General features: G+C 37.0%; 1 non-coding gene across 1 annotated transcript; it reads right to left on the reverse strand.

The window, feature by feature from the left end:
• Positions 1 to 5,198: 5,198 nt before the first annotated feature.
• LOC141682250 (small nucleolar RNA R71) lies at positions 5,199 to 5,305 on the reverse strand. The gene has a single exon (XR_012559651.1). It is a non-coding gene; the product is annotated as a small nucleolar RNA R71 (small nucleolar RNA).
• Between the last annotated feature and the right edge of the window lie 1,208 nt (positions 5,306 to 6,513).

The raw sequence follows: 6,513 nt of genomic DNA on the forward strand, positions 1-6,513 counted from the left end.
AAATGCAGCATAATAGGGATTAGGTACAAATGGCATATTAGCAAACTATGCATTCAAATTCTGTGTAGACATAGCATTCATAGGCATGGGAGGCATGGCATTCATATTAGGAAAGTGAGGTGGCACAGATTTGCAATTAACAGACAAATGATTTACACTACCACACTTGACACAGATTTTTCTAGGAGCATATTTATCAGGTGTGTAGTTATTGTCTTTGTCAATCCCTACTTTACCATTTCTATTATTTTTCCTTTTAACCTCTGTTTTCACCTCAATCTTTTCAAGTCTGTCACTTAACTGTTTGACAGTCATGTGACCAACATTAGCCTTTTTCCCTTTCTTAACTTGACTCGATTCTCCTGAAACAAAGTTCTTGGAAACAAATCCATACTTTTCATTCAGCTTAACAAGTTTGGCTTTACTGATACGCTTGCTTACAGCCGACGGATGAGGATTTTCATCAGTCGACGGATAACCCTTTTTGTTATCCGACGGATGATCCTCATCATCCGTCGAGTCTACATCTGTTAGCACTCCATCCACCAAATTTGGTTCTAGTTTCTCCTTGTTCTTTTTCCAGGCTGCATCTCTAGATATTTTCCATGCCTTAATCACCTCCTGTTCACGCTCGAGCTGCTTCTTCAAAATTTCTTCTTTCTTCAAGGACTCAGTTAATTCCTCCTTGGAAATCTTACACTCAATTCTTAATTTTTCAAAATCAATGAACTGAGACTCTAGCACATTATTTCTCTCACTTAAAAACAAATTGATTTATTTGATTTTAGCATTTTCTTTAGTAAAAGACTTAAGTGTAACATACAAATGATATAACTCTGTAGACATGTCATTTATTGCATCATTACACTCAGCTTTAGATAAATGTGCAAGGTTTGTAGTAATTACCTGATTACTTGAAAAACTTGTTTCTGTTTCATCAGACTTGGCCATTAGGGCTAGTTTGACGTAGCTGACATCTTCATCCAGACCATCTGCTGCCCAGTTGTTTTCTTGTGTAGTAAAAGCCCTTTCCTTTTGTTTGAGCAGCTTAAAGTATTTTTTCTTATAATCCACAGGCTCAAACTTTTTCTTACTGGAATCTGACTTTCTACACTCACTGGAAAAGTGCCCTACCAAGCCACATTTGAAACATTTGAATTTTGATTTATCCACCAGGTTTCTATTTGGCTTGGTTGCTCCAAAGTTCTTTTTGAACTTGAGCTTGGAAAATCTTCTGGAAAGAAATGCTAAATGTTCATCAATATCTTCCATGTCATCTTGGCTCAAAGAATCTTCATTTTCTACTGCAAGCCCCTTGCCCTTGCTTTCATAGACCCTTGAAGTTGACTCAACAGCTTCCATCTTCATCTCCTTCTCTTTCTCTAACTCAGCAACTAGTACAATGGACCCTCCTTTCTTCTTTCCTCTCTCCATCCTCTCATCCTGCTCTATTTCAAGCTCATAAGTTGCATTGAAGGGTCTATCAGACAAAAGACTCCAATCTGAAATTCCTTAGATCTCTTCCAAAGGAATGGAAACCAATGACAGTCTCATTAAGAAATCACAAGATTATAAGGAGTTTACTTTGGAGAGACTTTTTCCAGGCTGCATCTCTAGATGTTTTCCATGCCTTAATCACCTCCTGTTCACGCTCGAGCTGCTTCTTCAAAATTTCTTCTTTCTTCAAGGACTCAGTTAATTCCTCCTTGGAAATCTTACACTCAATTCTTAATTTTTCAAAATCAATGAACTGAGACTCTAGCACATTATTTCTCTCACTTAAAAACAAATTGATTTATTTGATTTTAGCATTTACTTTAGTAAAAGACTTAAGTGTAATATACAAATGATATAACTCTGTAGACATGTCATTTATTGCATCATTACACTCAGCTTTAGATAAATGTGCAAGGTTTGTAGTAATTACCTGATTCCTTGAAGAACTTGTTTCTGTTTCATCAGACTTGGCCATTAGGGCTAGTTTGACATAGCTGACATCTTCATCCAGACCATCTGCTGCCCAGTTGTTTTCTTGTGTAGTAAAAGCCCTTTCCTTTTGTTTGAGCAGCTTAAAGTATTTTTTCTTATAATCCACAGGCTCAAACTTTTTCTTACTGGAATCTGACTTTCTACACTCACTGGAAAAGTGCCCTACCAAGCCATATTTGAAACATTTGAATTTTGATTTATCCACCAGGTTTCTATTTGGCTTGGTTGCTCCAAAGTTCTTTTTGAACTTGAGCTTGGAAAATCTTCTGGAAAGAAATGCTAAATGTTCATCAATATCTTCCATGTCATCTTGGCTCAAAGAATCTTCATTTTCTACTGCAAGCCCCTTGCCCTTGCTTTCATAGACCCTTGAAGTTGACTCAACAGCTTCCATCTTCATCTCCTTCTCTTTCTCTAACTCAGCAACTAGTACAATGGACCCTCCTTTCTTCTTTCCTCTCTCCATCCTCTCATCCTGCTCTATTTCAAGCTCATAAGTTTTAAGGATGCCATAAAGTCTCTCCAAAGTAAACTCCTTATAATCTTGTGATTTCTTAATGAGACTGTCATTGGTTTCCATTCCTTTGGAAGAGATCTAAGGAATTTCAGATTGGAGTCTTTTGTCTGATAGACCCTTCAATGCAACTTTAGAGCATTTAGCAGTTTTTGAAACCTACTAAAAATGTCAGTGAGAGACTCACTTTCTTCATTAAGAAAATACTCATATTGCTGAATCAGTAGCTGCATCTTGTTTTCTCTAACTTGCTCAGTGCCATCACAGATGATCTGTATTGTATCCCAAACATCCTTGGCAGTTTTATAGTTGATAATGTTGTCAAACATATCACCATCAACTCCATTAAACATGATATTCATGGCCTTTTTATCCTTCCTGACTTGTTCAATATCAGGATCAGACCATTCATGCCTTGGCTTGGGGACAGATGGCTCATTTCCAGTTGCAACTCTCATTGGAACATGATGGCCTCTTCAGTCCACATATGCGTCATCTTGAGAAAGCAAATGAAGATCCATTTTTACCTTCCAATGATGGTAATTATCTTTATCCAGAAAAGGAATCTTGACTCCACCATCATTCTTGTTCATCTTGCTGTATTGTTTTGATCTTTAAACTCTTTGTTCTTCAAGAGCTTGCTCTGATACCAATTGTTAGTCCCTTAACAATGTAACAAGAATTACAGAAGGGGGGTTGAATGGAATTCTTGAGACTTTTTCTTGAATAAAACTGTTCTAACTCAAATATATATAAGTGTGAATTGATTAGCAGAATGCGGAGTAGTTACTTCAAATGAATCAAAACACAAGTAATGAAAAACAAGAGTCTTTAAAAACTTTCTGGTGGATTTGAATGATTCCACCAGAGATATATAATATATATCGAGAGAACTCTGTGTACAAAAAACTCACAGCTGCTTACAAAATGATATTAACTAAGAATGAGAGAAATGCTAAGAATACAGCTAACAAATGTTTCTCTCTTGGTTGCTTAGTTCCTTAGTTACTATTTTATTGCTGCTTCTTGGTTTATATATCACCAAGATTACAAAGTAATAAGATAGGATAATAAAACAAAAACTAACAAGTTTAATACAATGCTACTTCATTACTCTATTCCAACATATTTGAATATCTTCATAATAGCATGGAAATGGCAATGCTTATTTGTTCTCGAAAACCCAGTTGAATAGGCTACCACATTCCATTTGCATACACTCGACGCATGTGACTGTGTTATCACTATCAACAGATATTTGAATTCTTTATCCGTCGGGTTTATGATCATCCGTCGAGTTATTGATCATCCATCGGGTTGTTGATCATCCGTCGAATTCATTGTTGTTTATCCGTCGGGTAGCAATCAGGCACTTGACTTCATTTCATTTATGCAGAATTACAAGACATCATCTATGTATAATTAATCAACCTATTCTGCATATCTAGTTAAAGCCAACATGACTTAAGTGCTACTACAGATTCTAAACAATGTGTATGCAGAAATGTGCTACAGACTTATTGTTACATAAGCTACTCACTCGATGGATAATAAGTCATCATCCGTCGGGACTAAAATAAGTTATCCATCAGGACTATAATCCTTATCCGTCGCGTACTACATTTTCACTAAGTAAAATCTACCAAGGTGTTTTGTTCATGAAATCATCAAGTACATAACATATACATAATCGATTTCAATAGTTAATTTGTTTCGATATCTTAGTGTGTGGTGATTGTATGATATCCTAGTATTGGTTGTGCTTATTTGTCTTATGAGCATCACGAACTTATAAGATAGTGTGTTAATCTCTATTGAAGCGATAATGAATATAGAGGTTTAGAACTTGCCATGCTAGCATAGGTTCATGTAATTGTTATGCATGATTCGTAGGTAATTTTAACCATCTTACTTGCTTTATGTAATCACGATAGATAACTTGCACATTAAACCTTTATGTTATCAAATTCTATAGACATATAGGGTCTCAATATAATTGGTGTCTATTCAACTTCTATCTCTTTTGTGGATGTCTGGTAGTAGGGTATTCATACAAATAAAGTTGGCGTTTACTAATTTCGTGTTTTCTAATTAGTTGTCATCACCATTGCATGCTAAGGATAAGAAAAATAACTTTGAATGAAGTAGTAATGAAGTTAGATTCTCATGTTTGTCTCGTATAAGTTATTCAACCTCAATTCTTTTAGTTAATGCTATTTAGTATAAATTCTTAGTTTAATCAAAACCCAAATTGTTATTTGTCTTAGCATTGAATGATAGCCATACCATTGTTGCATAAGTGCATAAATTGAACTTAACCTAAACCAGTCTCTATGGGAACAAACTAGAAAGAATTATATATTACTTGCGAACGCGTATACTTGACTGTGATTTTAGCGTGTGTTTTCTTCCTAACAAGTTTTTGGCGCCGCTGCCGGGGACTCGGTATTAATTTTTAGTTTATGTGTTTGACATCAGTGGTCATTAAAGTTCACTAACTCGGATATTTTACTTACTTGTTTGCTTGTTGTGTTTCAGGTACTCTGAAGATGTTGTTAAGCTGAGGCTTTTCCCATTCTCTTTGAGGGATAAAGCTAAGTGTTGGTTGTATTCTCTACCACCAGGCTCTATTACTACTTGGGAAGATCTTGCTCAAAATTTTCTTACTAAATTCTTCCCTATGGCAAAGACAGCTGCAATCAGAAATGCTCTTACTCAATTTACGCAGCAATCGGGAGAGTCTTTATGTGAAGCTTGGGATCGTTATAAGGAGATGCTTAGAGAGTGTCCTCATCATGGGATGCTCTACTAGATGATTATCAACTGCTTTTATAATGGCTTGGGAGCACAGTCTAGACCCATGCTTGATGCCACATCAGGTGGAGCCTTATGGGCTAAGAGCTACGATGAAACTTATGAGTTGATTGAACTGATGACTGCTAATGAATACCAGAACACTTCTCAGAGACTACCTCAAGGCAAGGTAGAAGGAATTCTGGAGGTAGATGCAGCTACTGCTATAGCTGCTCAGCATAAGGATTTAACGATGAAGGTGGATTCTTTGGCTAATTATGGGGTTAATCAGATCACTAGTGTTTGTGAGCTTTGTGCTGGTGCGCATGGGACAGAGCAGTGTGCTATTTCTAGTGAATCAGCTTAGCTCGTGAGAAACTTTTAGAGGTCACATCAACCAGTTTTAGCCACCTATCATCCCAACAACCACAATCATCCTAACTTCAGCTGTAGCAACAATCAGAATGCGGTGCAACAGCCTTATCAGCAGTATGCAGTAAAGTAATTCAACCCCCCTAGTTTTTAATAACCGCAATATGTACCAAGAAAACAACTCTAACTTCAACAATATAATGAAAAGTATGAATTGGAGGAGTTGAGGCTCATGTGCAAGAGCCAGGCGATTTCTATCAAGACCTTGGAGAATCAAATTGGGCAGATTGTCAATGCCTTGATGAATCGACAACCCAGTACACTCCCTAGTAACACAAAAGTTCCAAGAAAGAAGGAAGTAAAAGAGCAGGTTAAGGCAAATACATTGAGTTCTGGGAAGGTTGCGAACCCCAAAAAATCTCAAGTTCCAGAATCTGAAATTGTGGCTGCAGAAGATGTGCAGAAGGAAGCAGAAGTGGAACCAAGGAAGAAAACTATGGAACACACTCCTCGTGAGGGTAATACAGAGGAGAAACGGGTCTATCCTCCACCTCCTTTTCCTAGGAGGTTGCAGAAGCAAAAGTTGGATAAGCACTTTGCTAAGTTTCTGGAGGTGCTCAAGAAACTTCATATCAACATACCTTTCGCTAAAGCTCTTAAACAGATGCCTAGCTATGCCAAGTTTATGAAAGGTATTCTCTCTCAGAAAGTGAAGCTCGATGAATTAGAGACCGTTGCTCTTACGGAGGAATGCACTGTTGTGCTGCAACAGAAGTTGCCTCTAAAGCTTAAAGATCTTGAAAGCTTCACTATTCCTTGCACCATCGGAAACATGTCATTTGACA

This window comes from Apium graveolens, chromosome 8, assembly GCF_009905375.1.
Source record: "Apium graveolens cultivar Ventura chromosome 8, ASM990537v1, whole genome shotgun sequence".
Lineage (NCBI taxonomy): Eukaryota > Viridiplantae > Streptophyta > Magnoliopsida > Apiales > Apiaceae > Apium > Apium graveolens.